The sequence below is a fragment of the Arachis ipaensis genome, chromosome B06, assembly GCF_000816755.2.
Source record: "Arachis ipaensis cultivar K30076 chromosome B06, Araip1.1, whole genome shotgun sequence".
NCBI classification, from domain to species: Eukaryota; Viridiplantae; Streptophyta; class Magnoliopsida; order Fabales; family Fabaceae; genus Arachis; species Arachis ipaensis.
The window spans coordinates 130537798-130556206 of record NC_029790.2 but is presented as its reverse complement, the minus strand read 5'-3'; the positions used below and the strand labels follow the sequence as shown (position 1 = coordinate 130556206).

The window sequence follows — 18409 nt, the reverse complement described above, 5'->3', positions numbered from 1 at the left end:
CAGAGTTTGAAACTTAAAGTTTTAAGCTAACTTGATTCAACCCCCCCTTCTCAAGTTCAACTAGAACCATCAATTGGTATCAAGAGCCAGGTCCTGCAAGTGTTTCATTTTGAACATCAAAGAAAATTTAGGAAAATTTGATCCCAAAACACATGAAGGAATTTTTCTTGGTTATTCCACTAATAGCAAGGCCTATAGAGTTTATAACAAGAACTCCAAAACTGTTGAGGAAACCATGCATGTCACATTCTGTGAATCTAACTCTGTTCCTAGTGTTTTCATTGATGATAGTCCAAGTTTTGAAGTTGAAGTACCTAAGAACAGTGAACCAGTTCCACAAAATCCAAGTTCTCATGAAGCTGCACCTGCTAGCAACGAAAATCCCAATTCTGCAGGAGACAATTTGGAATTATTTCCTGTCTCTGCAGAAAATACTGATGCAGAGGATTTTGCTAAGCTTATGACCAATGAATTTGATATGAGCATGATGGGAGAACTCAATTTCTTCCTAGGCCTGCAAATCAAGCAAACTGCAGAAGGCATATTCATCCATCAAGAAAAATATGCAAAGGAACTTGTCAAGAAGTTTGGGCTGAAATGTGCTAAACCTATGGGAACCCCCATGCATCCTAACATCAAGCTTGATAAGGATGAACATGGTAGAGATGTTGATGAGACTCGTTACAGAGGGATGATTGGATCCCTAATGTATCTAACCTCCTCAAGGCCTGATATCATCCAAAGTGTTGGAGTTTGCTCAAGGTTTCAATCAAAGCCTAAGGAGTCACATCTCTCTGCTGTCAAGAGGATCATCCGATATGTACTTGGTACCACTAATTATGGGTTATGGTTTCCTAAGACTGATTCTTTTCAATTAGTGGGTTTCTGTGATGCAGATTTTGCTGGGGATAGGATCGATAGAAGAAGCACAAGTGGCATGTGTTGTTTTCTTGGGAAATCCCTCATTGTTTGGTCTAGCAAGAAGCAAGCTACGGTAGCTCTTTCAACAGCCGAAGCTGAGTACATTGCAGCCTCCTCTTGTTGTTCTCAATTATTATGGCTGAAAACTCAACTAGCTGACTATAAATTGAATGTCTCAAATATTCCATTATTTTGTGACAACATGAGTGCTATCAATATTTCCAAAAACCCTGTTTTGCACTCAAGAACAAAACACATTGAAGTTCGTTTTCATTCTATAAGAGAACATGTGCAAAATGGAAATTTAGATATTCAGTTTGTTAATTCTGAGGGTCAGCTAGCTGATATATTCACCAAACCACTGATAGAGGAGAGGTTCTGCAAGTTAAGAACAAAACTGGGCATTCTAACTTCATCTCTGTTTTCTTAATGTTTCTGATAATGAGATCTTTTGTATTTTGTCTCATAAATCGTGGTGAGATTTTCTTTGGCAGATGATGAGTAACCTTCATTGGGTCACTATGAAGCCTACTGGATTCAAGCCTGAATGATGAACATCACGTGCTGGAGCAGTCTCGACATATGGGCTTTCTTTACTGAATCCAATTGAGCCCATTTCATAGCTGCTTTTTCATTTTTTTGAAAATAAGTTTTTGGGCCTCATTTAACATTTGTTTTCAAATCCAAATTTTATTTTGCTTTTGTTCCCATCTGCAACGTACAACAATTACAGCTGTTACTTCCTATACGTTTTCAAAGTTGGGATTTTTATTTTTTCAAGGTGCAACCTTTACACTTCTCTAAGTTTATAATAACTTCCCACTGCATGCATCCATTCACACCACACTCTCCACTCTCCACTCTTTCATCTTCTCCGAACCAGTGCTTCTATATATATGGCTCGAAAGAAGAGAGTTGCTCACAGAGGCTCCCACAGCGGCACCCTCCGTTCTGATCACACACACTCTTCTCCCTCTCATTCCCCCACTCATTCCTCTCCATCTCCACCACCAAACCCTTCTCCTGACATGGCCCGCACGAAGACCACTGCTCGCCGCCCTGGCGTTGCCCCTCGCCCTACACCTCCTCCTCCTCCACCAAACATGTCTCAGCCTAGTTCTTCCAAACCTAGCTCTTCCAAAGGAAAGAGGCCTCTTCACGAAGACGAAGAGACTCGCCCCACTCAGAATCGCCATACTCGCGGTACAGTCATTGGCTTTGACCTCCGTCCTGTTGCTGAACCTAGACTCTCAAATCCTATTGCTTACAAGTCATTTTATGCTGATTTTCCTGATGAGTCCTTTGATCGTCGTCGTTTTCAATCTCTCATGAACTATCTGTTTTTCTGCAAAGATGTTTACAAGCGTAAACTCTGTCCCTCGAAGCTTGTCAATCTTGACAAACTCCGTAGGAAAGGCCTGAACTTTATCCCATTGTTTGCATATCAAGGTTGGACATCCATACTGTCCATCAAAGAGAAAATTTACCCTGATTTGGTAAAACAGTTCTATAGCAACATGTCCTACAAAGATATATTTTTAGAGAAAATTCAATTAAAAAATAATAAAATATAAAATAATACTAAATTCAATAGATAAAAGGTTATCTAATTTATTAAAGACTTGCAAATTCTCTATTAGTTTATATGAATACAATTAAACTAATATTTATTCATTTATTTTTATATTTTGTCTAATGTAAAAAAAAATTAAAAAACCAATAATCTAAAATAGCACAAACTTACATTAAAAAAAACTTGTAGTTATATTCAATTAGTTTTTCTTTTCATCAAAATAGCGGGTAATAATGAGATTGTGTTAATATTAAATATGGGTTTATTAAGTTGTTAGATAATTGTGGCTGGAAGAACATGATACTAACTAATTGAGCTAATTAGTCACAAAAAAAAAAATTAATTGAGCTAATTTTATTTTTTATCTACATGCTACTTGTTCATACTTGGCCCAACATCAAGCCCAAAGTCCAAATAGAATAAAAAGGCACAATTCATAGATTGGTCTCTCCACGCAACCGACCTCCTCTAAAGAAGTCGGATTCGGCACAAGCTCCACTCTAAGGAAGTTGGGATCAAAGATTAGATGGTAGATAACACTTATTCAATTAAGTAACTGTCCCTAAAATCTCTCAACCCACTTTCAGGAGCCATATCTCAACTTTTCTAAGATAAAGGGACAGTTATCCTCCTTAAAAGGTAGAACTACTCCGACGGTGGTTATTGGTTCACCACTATAAATACACTGACATCTCTCATGTATCTCTAAGTTCCAATATTCTCCAAACCTGCCTAGACTCTTGCTGACTTAGGCATCAGAGTGTCTTTGCAGGTACCACCCCATTCACTCGCGCGCACACAAGTTGGACGGAGGCTCCCAGACACAAACCTAGTCAGAGAGCTCCCTCCTTCAAGCGATTGGGTCAACCCAACGAGTCCAGTCCACTAATCTCCAGTTACCCATCGTAACACTACTAATGTTTTTATAAAATATTTGGGGCAATATAAAATAATACTAAATTTGATAGATAAAGGTTATCCAATTTATTAAAGACTTACGAGTTTCCTATTAGTTTATTCGAATACAATTAAACTAATATTTATTCATTTATTTTTATATTTTGTCTAATGTAAAAAAAAAAATTAAAAAACCAATAAAGTCTAAAATAGCACAAACATACATTAAAAAAAAACTTGTAGTTATATTGAATTAGTTTTTCTTTTCATCAAAATAGCGGATAATAATGAGATTGTGTTAATATTAAATATGGATTTATTAAGTTGTTAGATAATTGTGGCTCAAAGAACATGATACTAACAAATTGAGCTATTTTCATTTTTTATCTACATGCTACTAATGCTTTTATAAAATTTTTATAAACTATTTGGGACAAAAAGTTGAAAAAAGTGTAGCAATAGCTTTTCGCCCCGCTTTTGAACTAACAGACTTTTGAAAAGGTCACATTTGTAAGGATGCCTGTTATTCTATCGCCACCACGCTTTTTTTATCGCCACACTTTTATCTATTACCACACTTAAAAATATGACAGTATGTGAAATACAACTACACTTTTAAGGCGTGCCAATAGCGACAGATATAGCTACGCTTTATAGCCACTCTTTTAAAGAATGGCTATAAGTTTGTCCAGTAACCTATTGTTCTTTTTTAATCTCCATAATAAAACCTTACAAAATTCATTGATAATTTTAAAATTTCGATAATAATCAGTAATTTTAAATAAACTAATCCAACCTTCATAAAGTTATCACAAAAAAAAGTGTATTTAATCACATAATATGCTCTAACCAAATACTAAAAATCAAAGTCATAACAACTACCCATAAATTTCTAATACATGAATTACAATTCTAACAATTATTACATTATCTACTTCCATTACATATACTTCATTACAAATATGAAACTTCATGACTACTAATAATTCATTATGAGCAAAATTATTTTCACCACTACCTGCATAATTTCAAATATTGTTGTGTTAGTGCATCTTACATTTTATCAAAAAATGAGAGGGCATAAATCAGTCATAAGATAATAAAAAAAATTCTCATCATTGATTGGAATCTCAGTACCATGGGAACTTGTAAAAAGCATCAGACTACCAACAGAAGGAAAAAAATTAATAACGATAGTAAAAAAATGTTCACTCATTGATTGAAAGAGTTGACTTGTAGTTTGTAGGGATGGCCAAACCTTTCCTTGCTCCTTTTCTTCTACGTTACATATTTTTTTAGGTTCAGAATAATTGTTAAGATGAAGAAGCGACTGTTTCAGCCTTAGGAGGGTATATATCTTCAATGGGCAAACGCCTTGGACCATGCCTTTACTATACACGATATTCAATTGAATTGTGGGTCATAAAATTAGACCTTTTCTTTGTAAAATAAGCATATTTTTTGATACCTAAACAAATATCTTAAATAGTGTATGTAGATATTGAAAGAGTCAAGCTAAGGCTTCAAACATGTTTATATCAATGAAATCACTTAAACACACTAATGCAGGAACGCCAAAGATAGTCAAATGGAACCTCAAATAATACCCATAGTCACTTGATCAATAAGCTACCAGCAAGCAATACTTATTATTTGAGTAAGATATTTAACAAGCAAAAATAGAATAAAATAACAATTATTATATAAAGGTAGCGGTAGCAACTAGCAAGAGATACTAAACCCCAGAAAAGGTCCCCACAGAAAAGAGCTCAAAGAGCAAGTAATTTAATAAGGCAGTGGAATAACAAAGCAAAAAACAATGATGGGATAAAAAATAAAAAATAAAAATTGAAACTTTTATGAGTAAGAGACAGCAAGAGTAATAATAAGGTTATGGTTTAGTTGGTGAAAGAAGATTATTATGATATCAAAGTTTGAGACTTTGAGACAAAACAAAACGATGTACACAATGAATTGCAGCAGAACAAGGCCTGCAATGTTGGAATCTCCAAAAACAAACACACCCCAGAAAAATAGAACATTCTAGAAAGCACAGTAGAAGAACCAAAGAAGCTTCTTTTTACAACAATCAGATCTCCCACTTCAGTTTCTGGTTTCAAAGAGTGAAGATTCAGAAGATACAAAGTTCAATGGCAGGAAGAAAGAGAGTATGAAAATGGTGAGAGTATGGAAAATGAAAATGGAAGCATAGAAATTTTTTCCAGGAAGCTCAAAGAGTAAGAAATGGGGAAGGTTTAGTCAATGGTGATGACTCAAGTCTCTCTATTTTCTCATTATCCAATAAACACTAAACATTAACAACACTAATCAACAAAAGAAAAACATGAACAAATTTTCAAATAATAATAACGATAATAATAATAATGTGGTCTAATCAGGACTACTGTAAACCAAACAGTAAAAACAGGTCACAAAGTGAGAAAAATAAAATAGTTCTGTTTGATCTCGCACTACCTGAACCTATTGAGCTACATTCCATCTAAAAATATATAGCATAAATCTGAAAATTTGAGTAAGATAGCCTAAAATAATAGCCTATTGAGCTACATTCCATCTAAAAATATATAGCATAAATCCTTCTTAATGCTAACATGAAAATTACTTATACTAGTGGTAGAGCAGGCACAGAGCTTTAGCTTTTTGGAAATTACTTTTTGAAAGAAAAAACTGCATAATTACTTGGTATGGGACAAGAATCCAATTGGTATGGGACAACAATTGGTGCACTGATAAACTAAATTACTTCAAGGCATACGTCAATCTTCATCAATTGAAATATGTGTGAATCCAATACAACTACTATAAATGAAAAACCAGACTAGTCTCTACCATGAAATACCGAACTTTAAAATCTGAATTCCACAAGTTGCTGCATTTCAGGTATGAGGTTTATACAATGTATGCACAGAGAAAATGGGTAACATAAATGGCTAATATTAAATGGTGCCCCAAAAGGATACACTAATATCTAGCCAAAGAGGAAAGCTATACCTGAGATTGAATAAATTCAATCATCTCTAGCAGCCTTGCTGATTGCTGAGAGTTAATCCCACCAGAATTTCTTTCTATTGTTGGTAGTCTTTCTAAAACGATAATTCAATCATCTCTAGCAGCCTTGCTGATTGCTGAGAGTTAATCCCACCAGAATTTCTTTCTATTGTTGGTAGTCTTTCTAAAACGATTTCAAGATAACTCTACCAAAATAATGAACAAGAATAATAGTAAGTTGACCGCCATCCAGATATATTCAGCCCCAGCATTATGCACAAAAGGGGAAAAGGAACTAAAATAAAACAAGTTGAACCTTAGTTGTATATGAGCCATCCAATTCAAGCATTGAACCCGCTGCTGCCACTCCGTCTTTATTAACACCCTAGATCTGAATATATATGGGCCAGGGACATCTCGTAGATGATCAACCTCAATTAGAATCTATGGGACAAAATGAGACAAGAATTTTAACAGCAAGTTAAACTAATTAACAGATGTAAGCCAGGAGATGATCTTGACAAGTGAACATCCTTCTGTGCATTAATATAATGATATATCTTACTGCACAGAAGTACTCCAATCAGGAGAGTTTTACATTCATGGAAGAAGGAAGTCAAGAACAAACTCCTTTCAGCCTTGTAACTCATATAAACAAATTAGAAGTTATTATTTTGGGTCAAATTTAAACCCTAGAAAACCCTAAAAAATCCTAGAATATCCTAGAAAAACCTTAGAATATCCTGGAAAACCCTAGAAAACCCTAAAAATCCGTCCAAAACCCTAGAAAATTCTAAAAAACACTAGAAAACCCAAAGAAAACTCTAGAAAACCCTACAAAAACATAGAAAACCCAAGAAAACCCTAGAAAAAGGTGGATTTTGCGTACACGCGCACCATTCTGCACGAGAATTTGTACAAAATGCTAATTATTAGTTAGCACTACTCTGAGAAATTCAGAAGGAATTATCGGCATCTTCTTTTTCTTATCTTCAATTGGCTATCATAATCATAGTGTTTTATCATAAGGAAATCAAACTAGATATTTATGCTCTAGTTAAAGTCCAAAACCACTTATTTGACAAATATAAATTCAATCTTTAATCACTAAATTCCCTCCATACCTACCGATGGTTATCAGTGGCTAAGAGAATGGGGGTTGAATCTTAGCCCCCTTTTTGCTTGATAATATTTACTGACCTTTGAAACCAACTTTGAAAACTTTTTGCCTTTTTATCTCGTCACTAGCCACGAGACTTTTTCTTTTGTCTCATCCCTAACCATGAGACTTTTCTTTTTATCTCGTCACTTGGCACGAGATATTTTTGGTTTTTGCTCCTGTGCAGTAGAAACAGAAATGGAGTAGAGAAGAGAGAAAATTACACCCAGATATATCCTGGTTCGGCTGCTAAGCGCAGTGCAGCCTACATCCAGTCTCCATCACAAACATGATGGAATTTCACTATAATCTTCCTGATTACAATCTGTAAAGTGCTAACCCAACTTACAAGGGGATTCCCACAGAATCATGAAACACAACATAGATGAACAAAGGAACTCTAAGGACATCTATGGCTTTTTCTTTTAATTTTGCACTCTCTGCCTTTTTCCTCTCTATGGCTTTTTCATACAAACCTCATTGTTTGCCTTTTTTCATGAGACTCAAAACATGACAAAATTAAACAGAAAAATACAAAACAGAATACATTGAAGGAGAAGAAAATCTGTAAGCTTAGGTAGCTCTAAGAATCCTGTGCCTTGCACTCTCACTGCTTACTTCTAACTCCTTGCTCCAAACCATGGCTGTTCTCTCTTTTTTTAGAAGAGGGAAGCCTCCACCTTTGAAACCAAAAACCAAGCCAACTTCTTCTTCTCCAAGAACAAAACCGATTCGGCTAGAGAGAGAGAAGAGATAATCCATGCAATAACCAACATGCAATTACCTCTAATCCTTCCTTGGTCATCACTCTTCATCAATCCGAGCACTCCATCCTTGGCTTGCTCTCCAAGATGGATTTCTGGCCCTTGATGCTTCATGATGATGATGGCTTCTTCTGCTTCAATCTCTGCCTCCTCCATCACTTCGCCACTCTAACTACTTCCTGTGGTGGTTGAGCAGAATCAGAGACAAGCCATCCTCTCCAAGATCTTCTTTCCTGCTGGCCGAATCTCCTTCTCCATTTTTGGTATGGAGGAGCTAAGATCTCATCACAAAATCTTACTACAAGTGATAAAAATCTCAGCCACTACATTTTTTATGTTTTCTTGCCATTATTGAGATGGTCTTGTAACGTGCTCTTCCTTCAATTCGGTAGCTAAGTTTTGCTTCCATTGTTTCCTAGGTATTGCCGAAAAGAGGAGAGAGATGAGAGAATAAAAAATGTAGAAAGAGAAGCAATCAAGTGTTTTTGAACAAATAAATTAAAGTGAATTAATTTACTTCCCTTTCTTTGCTATTGGTAGCGTGCAGCACTATGACAATCAATCAACTCAGCTGCAAATTTCTCTCTCATATTTTCCATGCAATAAATGACAATTTAATGAAATTTGGAATCCATCACATGGTAAAATGCTTGGATCCGTTGGAAGCAATTTTTGCTTTCTTCTTCACTTGATTTCGGATCAAGCTTGAGAAACATTCATCAAAATTAAAATTGGACTTAGTAGCAACAACATTTAGTCTGGCCCAATAAAATTTTGATTCATCCAAACTGATTGGGCTTATGGCAATGTTTGACTTCTTGCCCAATTAATCACAAATTGCTTCAGCCACATATTATAGGAAACATACACCTAGGCTGAATGTTGGTTTTGATTTGGACTTGCAATATTTCTTTTATATTTTGGCTCAAATAAAACCTGCATTGCAAAAATTAATTTAATCAACATATTAATATTTTTGCAATTAATCAAATTAATAATATTAATAATGTTTGGTCATCACATTTTTAATTTAGAGTTTTTCAAACTCATCAATCTCCCCCTTGATGACAAACATTATTAAAATTGAAATGGAAAGAAATTAAAAAATTTGAGTATAGAATACTCCCTTTGAATATTTAAATCTCTCCCCCTTTTCAATTGTCACAAGGCTCCCCCTTAATATATGTCATTTTTACGAAGGGAAGCACTAATCTGTAACATTTTAATCAAGCTTCAAGTAACAATGTTATTTAGCATATTCATTACATGATGCTAAATGCTTGATTTATGAGCAGAATTTGATGATAATCAAAACTCTTTTGTTATCAATAAATTGATTTTCTGCTCAAACATTACACACATCAATTGAGTACAAAACAATATTGTTCAAAAATTTTCCAGTCAAGATATCAGAGCAATATTATTCAAGTAAAGAAAATATTTTTGAATCACACATGATCACATCAAAACATGGCAGCTGAGTTTAAAGAAACTGCCAAAAATAAATTATCAAGCCAGCGTGTTTACCAAGATGAATCAGAATATTTTTATTTTAATAAAGGCATGTTCATCAAGATAAATCAACAACCAGGCAATTTATAAAATCAAAACAAATGTATTGTCAAACATCATCATAAACCAAATGCCAAATGCATTTCCAGCAGCAGTAATCATAGTGAAACAAATGCAATAACAACATGCATCCTTTTAATAAGGGTGATCATGAATTTTCAAACGAAAATTTCATCCCCTGTTTTCCACCTCTGTTTTTCATATTTCAATTTTCAGCTTTTCTCCCCTTTTGTCATTAAAGGGGCACCTGCAAGAAATGTTTAACATAAAAAACAAAGTATGCAAAAGATAACTCAAAACATAATCAAAAAGTGTTAACAGAGTATCACATAGTTATACTACTATCAGTCTCCAACCTAACAAAATAAAGTAACAAATTGATCCAAAGTGTGCCAATATCAAACACTAAACAGAAATTTAATCATCAGAGAGATTAAAGTCCGAGTCCTCTGCCACTGCCTCACTACCCACTTCATCATCAAGGCTCTCCAGCATTAGGCTAACCCTCTCCTTGCATTTGCCGACTCATTTTCATATGACAGTTTGCGAGCAGATTTATGAAATTGAACCATGAGGTCGGACATGTTGGAGAATTCTGTGAGAATATCTCTGAGGAATTCGGCAGCCTTGGAGGATTCTGGCCTACTTTTGAAATCATCATCAGAAGCCATAGACTTCTTTCCCTTTTTAGTAGCGCCGCCTCCTTTAATCATAGAGACCTTGTTTTCTACATCCTCATTTGTTAAATCTACCTTAAAGTACTCAAAAATGCACGTGAGAAACATTCCATAAGGTAAATTAGCCTTTTTTGTATTTTTTACAGATTTTCACATATGTCTAATCATGAGGTAACTAAATGAAATAGACGATGAAGTAACGAGAGCAAAGATTATGAGACAATCAGATACTGTTACCCTGTTATGAGAGTCACTCTGTGGGGTGAGAATGTGAGTTGTAATGCGGTGCAGTAGTGAGTTGGTTGGTCCCAAAGCCTTGTGAGTAGGAACGGTTCCGTCCAGTCCAGACAGATTTTCACAAATTTGATGAAGAACTTGCTTGTATGCAATCCAACGTGTGAATCCCATTTATCACTCATGTAAACCTTCGGCCCTTCATCAGTGTAACCAAGGGCAGAAGCAATGGTCTCAGCATTCAGAGTGATATGCACACATTTCACGTAGGAGTGAAGACTGCCATCAATAAATCTCAGATTCGCATAAAACTCTCTCACCAACCCTGGGTAAACCATTTTGTGAATAAGGAGCAATGGTGACCATTTGAGACTATCAAACAGGGGTTGTAGATTGATTCCTTTGGAGGCTAGAAACTCGAGATTCACAAGTAGGAGGGACACAGATGCTGCTTTTCCAAAACCTCTTTGTGGAATTCATAGAAAGCACATGTAGAAAACCTTGAAGGATCAAAATGGGAGTGTGGTTTGTGAAATTTATTCTTGAACTCCATTTACCTAAGTTCGTGGGTTCTCTGGTCTCATGAAGCACAAAATCCTTGGTCTCTTGAGAGCTTTTTCCAGATGCATGGGAGTGGATTTCTTCGGTGGTGAAGCAGGAGGTGATGTATGAGATTCCTCTTCCTCTTCTTCCCTGCTTCACCACCGAAGAAATCCACACCCCATGCATCCGGAAAAAGCTCTCAAAAGACCAAGAATTTCGTGCTTCATGAGACCAGAGAACCCACGAACCTTGGTTCAATGGAGTTCAAGAATAAATTTCAGAAACCACACTCCCATTTTGATCCTTCAAGGTTTTCTACATGTGCTTTCTATGAATTCCACAAAGAGGTTTTGGAAAAGCGACATCTGTGCCCCCTCCTACTTGGTGAATCTCAAGTCTCTGACCTCCAAAGGAATCAATCTACAACCCCTGTTTAATAGTCTCAAATGGTCATCATTGCTCCTTATTCACAAAATGGTTTACCCAGGGGTTGGTGAGACAGTTTTATGCGAATCTAAGATTTATTGATGGCAGTCTTCACTCCCTACGTGAAACGTGTGCATATCACTCTGAATGCTGAGACCATTGCTTCTGCCCTTGGTTACACTGAAGGGCCGAAGGTTTACATGAGTGATAAATGGGATTCACACGTTGGGATTGCATACAAGCAAGTTCTTCATCAAATTTGTGAAAATCTGTCTGGACTGGACGTAACCGTTCCTACTCACAAAGCTTTGGGACCAACCAACTCACTACTGCACGGCATTACAACTCACATTCTCACCCCACAGAGTGGCTCTCATAACAGGATAACAGTATCTGATTGTCTCATAATCTTTGCTCTCGTTACTTCATCGTCTATTTCATTTAGTTACCTCATGATTAGACATATGTGAAAATCTGTAAAAAATACAAAAAAGGCTAATTTACCTTATGGAATGTTTCTCACGTGCATTTTTGAGTACTTTAAGGTAGATTTAACAAATGAGGATGTAGAAAACAAGGTCTCTATGATTAAAGGAGGCGGCGCTACTAAAAAGGGAAAGAAGTCTATAGCTTCTGATGATGATTTTGAAAGTAGGCCAGAATCCTCCAAGGCTGCCGAATCACTCAGAGATATTCTCACAGAATTCTCCAACATGTCCGACCTCATGGTTCAATTTCATAAATCTGTTCGCAAACTATCATATGAAAATGAGTCGGCCTGGAAGAAATGCAAGGATAAGGTTAGCCTAATGCTGGAGAGCCTTGATGATGAAGTGGGTAGTGAGACAGAGGACTCGGACTTTAATCTCTCTGATGATTAAATTTTTGTTTACTGTTTGATATTGGCACACTTTGGCTCAATTTGTTACTTTATTTTGTTAAGTTGGAGACTGATAGTAGTATAACCATGTGATACTCTGTTAACACTTTTGGATTATGTTTTGAGTTATCTTTTGCATACTCTGTTTTCTATGTTAAACATTTCTTGCAGGTGCCCCTTTGATAGACAAAAAGGGGAGAAAAGCTGAAAATTGAAATATGAAAAACAGAGGTGGAAAAGAAAACTGGGGATGAAATTTTCGTTTGAGAATTCATGATTACCCTTGTTAAAAGGATGCATGTTATTGCATTTGTTTCACTATGATTACTGCGGCTGGAAATGCATTTGGCATTTGGTTTATGATGATGTTTGACAATACATTTGTTTTGATTTTATGAATGCCTGATTGTTGATTTATCTTGATGAACATGCCTTTATTAAAATAAGAATATTCTGATTCATCTTGGTAAACATGCTGGCTTGATAATTCTGCCATGTTTTGATGTGATCATGTGTGATTCAAAAATATTTTCCTTACTTGAATAATATTGCTCTGATATCTTCACTGGGAAATATTTGAAAATTTTTGAACAACATTGTTTTGTACTCAATTGATGTGTGTAATGTTTGAGCAGAAAATCAATTTATTGATAACAAAAGATTTTTGATTATCATCCAATTCTACTCATAAATCAAGCATTTAGCATCATGTAATGAATATGCTAAATAACATTGTTACTTGAAGCTTGATTAAAATGTTACAGGTTAGTGCTTCCCTTGGTAAAAATGACATATATTAAGGGGAGCCTTGTGACAATTGGAAAGGGAGAGAAATTCAAATATTCAAAGGGAGTATTCTATACTCAAATTTTTTAATTTTTTTCCATTTCAATTTTAATAATGTTTGTCATCAAGGGGGAGATTGATGAGTTTGGAAAACTCTAAATTAAAAATGTGATGACCAAACATTATTAATATTATTAATTTGATTAATTGCAAAAATATTAATATGTTGATTAAATTAATTTTTGCAATGCAGGTTTTATTTGGGCCGAAACATAAAAGAAATATTGTAAGCCCAAATCAAAACCAACATTCTGTATGTTTCCTATAATATGTGGCTGAAGCAATTTGTGATTAGTTGGGCCAGAACTCAAACATTGCCATTATTGGGCCAGACTAAATGTTGTTGCTACTAAGCCCAATTTTAATTTTGATGAATGTTCCTCATGCTTGATCCGAAATCAAGTGAAGAAGAAAGCAAAAATTGCTTCCAACGGATCCAAGCATTTTACCATGTGATGGATCCCAAATTTCATTAAATTATCATTTATTGCATGGGAAATATGAGAGAAAAATTTGCAGCTAAGTTGATTGATTGTCATAGTGCTGCACGCTACCAATAGCCACTTTAGTTTATTTGTTCAAAAACACTTGATTGCTTCTCTTTCTACATTTTTAATTTAGAGTTTTCCAAACTCATCACCTACTGTGGAGTAAAAACCACTCCTTTCTCATAGAATAAATCATAATTTCCAATCTCGACCTGTCCATGCCATTAATCATGTTCAGTAAAAAAAAAAATCTCAGAAGGCCTATTTTATTATAGTTAATGGCTAGGATAACTTTCAAGAAGTATTCGACAACCAAAGGATCAAGTTAGAACTAAAATTGAAGATAAAACTTAGGCAAGTAAGTCGAACCATTAGTGCTCCTGCTTCAACTGCAGCAAATGTCCATATTCACATATTCACACCCTATTAATATAATTAGATCTAAAGTATGGCCTATATCCATGTAATATAATTAGATCTAACACAGAAAATGTCCATATTCACACCCTATTAAGGATAAGTAGCAAGAACACATCAATGAATTAGATAATAATATACCACTACTTTTAACCAAAGAACTTGCAGCAACCATAATCCCAATGAAAATTGTCAATTGAATGCATAATGACTAACCATGATCAGTACAATATGTTTTGCAGTGAACTCGAACATGTTGCTGCGCAGCAGCGGAAGGCGCCACTTAGAAACATCGATTCGACTAGCCTTGGCCAACTTGCTCTTCTTACCCTGGCATATCACTCTTCTGCATGATCTCTATAAAGCTCAGTAGAATTGATATAGATATAGATAGAGTTACAAAATAATGTCTTGCAGAAGAAGTTGAAGGTTGAACTGTTAGGCTCTTACTATCTTAAGTTCTTAATTAATGTTTTCAATTGTTTGCAGTTATATATATTCATGTAAACAAGAAGATGGAACAATTATTCGGAAGAAAGGATCAGAGGAAGAACCTTTTGCTTCCTTGCCGCAAAGCCAAAGAAACTAATCGCCAATCCAAAAACACAGGATAGCCCAACAGCAGCAAGAGCACTGGGATCAAACAAGCTCCCGGAACCGGATTTCAGAGCATCGAAAACCTCAAGGGAAGAAGCGCTTGGCGGTGTCAAGAGTAAAGGGGTCGTGGTGGAGGAACCCTAATTTGCCGAGAAGATAGACGCCAAGGGCAGAAGTGAGGTACTGGAGTGCGGTTAAGAGGCCGGGATAGTTGAATTGAGTGATGGCCTATTTGTTGATGATGGCGAGGAGACTGGAGCAGAACGCGTAACCGACTACGAGGAAGGTGGTGGTGTAGTGCTGCTTTGATGCGTCGATTCGAATAGAAGACATTGGCGGTGGAGTGAGAAAGAGGGCTGGGATTGGGAGATCACCGACACATTGAGGAGCGGAGGGGTATCTTGAAGACCAACAAAGAAATCGAGGGTTATCATAATTCTTAATATGGGCCTTATAGTGTACAGATGTGGGTGTAAAGATTTTTGTCTTTTTGTGGCTGAAAAGCGTGTTACTAAAAACGTTGCTTAAAAAAAAAGTGTTACCCTTAATCGTTAACTTGGTTCTGATACCAATTTTTACTCTTCATATTTTACTTCGAATAAGTTTATAATTTGTATAGAATTGAAAATGTTACTTTTATAATTCTAATTTTTATAGTTTTTCAATCTTGTTTTAGTTTATAATAGTGCTCTTGTTTCTTGTTTTGATAAGTTACATATATTTCTTCTTTATTTATTGTCATAATTTAGTATTTAGGGTTTCATTTATTTTTTCGACCTTTTTTGTTAATTCTTTTATTTCAGAATTTTCTTCTTTAATCTTTAACTTAGATAAACTTAAAGGGCTATTAATTTTAGATTCTCTTATTTGAAAATTTGATGAAACCAATTTTTCTGATGGTTCTTTTAATAAAAGAACTGAGTTTTCAGTAGCTTTATATTTTGGTATTTCTGTTTTTACAATTTTCTGAAATAATTCATCGACATAAATTCTTTCTCTGTTTTTAAATATTATATTATGATGGCTATTTGTTAAAGCATAATTTATTGCATATGTAATTGAAAATGGTTCATCATCTTGTTCCATTAGATTCTTTCTATGAAATTTATAAGCCAAACTTATAGATCTCCCAAGATTTTCAGTTGATAAAGGTATAGCATATCCAAGATGGGCATTAAATTTAACATTTACGTTTGCCAAATTTTCGTGAACAATTCTGATTATTTGATCTATTGGGTCATCAGTAATTCTTTTGTCACAGATTGCTAAACTTATTGGTGAATTAATTCCTTTCATATATGTAGATTTGATTAAGACTTGTATAGTACTAATATGAATCCATCCAATTTTAGATCTTTTTTGTTGATCCTTAATTTTCTTAATCTGTTTACTCAATTTTTCATTATTTATCAAAGTNCAGACTATAGAATCGCCTCGGCTGCTTCCTCCTTGCTCTCCTAGCATATGAGTACTCTTAGCCTCCTGCTTTCTATTTTCTGATGCCTTCTACAATTGCCTAAGCAACCTATTTATAATGGTTGGGTCTGATGGACAATTCCCATCCTTACCCTTCTTATGACGTCATTGCTTACGTCATTGTTTATTATCTTGCACCAGCTACATTGTTGGTGCTCTATGATCTAAGCGCTTACGTCACTATGCAATAATGTTGAGAGATGCTTCAGATGTGCTGTCTTCCTCTTTCATTATGTGACCTTCAGATGCGTTGTCTTCTTCCTTTATCATGCGGGTTGATTCCGTTTTATTATTGCTTTCTTCAGATAACTCTGAGACGCATAGCTGGCACTTGTGGTCTTCTCTGTCTTTTATCAAATAGCAGAGATTCCTCTTTATCCCTTCAGGGAGCTTTTCTAAGAGTCCAGATAAGTTGTAGAATGTTGATTCAAATTCCACTAAGAGTCTCATCTCTCTTTCTTCAATTTCATTCCTTTTACTAGACACAAGCAAAGTATTTCTGCTTTTATAATTAATTCTTGTGTGAGATTCCCTTGTTATCTTTTGAGTTCTTTCGAAGACCCTTGCTAGTGTGCTGGCTAGCCTTCCTTCATGACTGTAGATTGTTAAATCTTGAACTTGATCAATTGGTTGAAAATTTCCTGGAAAGACGGACATGAATATTACTTGGTGTGCTGGAACCAAGCATTCTTCTTCTTCATTAAAAATAGGTTGACTGTTCATAAATTTTAGGAATATATCCCTCGGATTTACGTTGTCAATCATATTTTAAATCTCTTCACTGCATCAACGAATCCTGCAGGAAACTCACTAATAATTTTTAGATCATTAAAAATTAAAATTGTATCAATTAATCCATACTGAAAAAACTGATAGGTGTCCGATGGGGATGCATCTGGAAATATAACCAGCTTTGTTAGCTGTTCTTTGGCAATTGGATAATATCCCAAAATTGCTCTTTTTTCTTCAGTCCAGTTCAGGACTATATTAAGGGTTTCTCTGAGATTTGATCTACAGACCCTTTTCTTTTCTTTGATTTCAATTTTATGGATACTAGTATTTCTTCAAGCATATCTACTATAGAATTTAATTGTGGGTTAAAAGTATGATAAAGATGTGGGGAATCATTTCCATGATAACATTTCTTAGAAATTCCGTGTGAAAAATAAGTTTTTTCAGGTTTTTGAAGTCCTTCAATAAAGCTTATAGTAAAATAAAGATTTTGAGAAAAATCATTTTGTATTGATTTTAAGAATTCGGTGTCATTACAGTTAACATTAGTTAAAATCATTAATTTTTTATCTATTAATTTTGATAACTTAATTATTTCTTCTCTTAAATCTTCTAATTTACTTTTTTCCATTAGGTGACGCTTTTCTTTGTGAAGAACTACGGTTTTAAGTGAAAAGTGTGGTTTTAAAAAGTGTGGTTTAAATAAGCAAATCTTTAAATCTGTACAGATTTAGATCTGTACCATATAATTTTCTTTCTTAATATCTATAAGACCATAACTAAAATTTCATAAAATAATTTGATAATTTGATTTTATTATATTATCAATGTAAAATCTTTATAAAAAACGAATTAAGTGTTCATCTTTATAAAATCTTTATCAATGTAATAGCTTAGATGGTATAAATTCTCCATACTCATCTAAGAAGTTGTGGGTTCGAGTCTTCATATTTTTGATAAAAAAAAATAAAAAAAAAAGTGTTATTACATTAGTAACAATATTTTGAAGTTTACACAGCCTCAAATATGCCATACAAACTTTACATAAATAAATAAATATGAAAGTAATCTGTTAACGAGTTATAATTAAAACGACATAATTTTTCCATACTTAATTAAGAGGTTGCGAATTCCAAAATTAACAAATTAATTTTTATTGTTTTTAAATAATAGACATCATATTTAAAAAATAAAACGA

The 18409-nt window shown here is 34.7% G+C and overlaps 1 long non-coding RNA gene across 7 annotated transcripts; it reads right to left on the bottom strand.

The window, feature by feature from the left end:
• Positions 4167-15436, bottom strand: LOC110263600. 7 transcript variants are annotated; one of them, XR_002349446.1, is made up of 4 exons: positions 14623-15436; positions 6717-6844; positions 6404-6606; positions 4167-4409 (listed from the first exon to the last, which is right to left on the bottom strand). It is a non-coding gene; the product is annotated as an uncharacterized LOC110263600 (long non-coding RNA). The 7 variants fall into 7 exon arrangements; XR_002349445.1 differs by lacking the exon at positions 4167-4409 and having other exon boundaries at positions 4522-6606; positions 14623-15434; XR_002349447.1 differs by lacking the exon at positions 4167-4409 and having other exon boundaries at positions 4522-6606; positions 6717-6791; positions 14623-15433.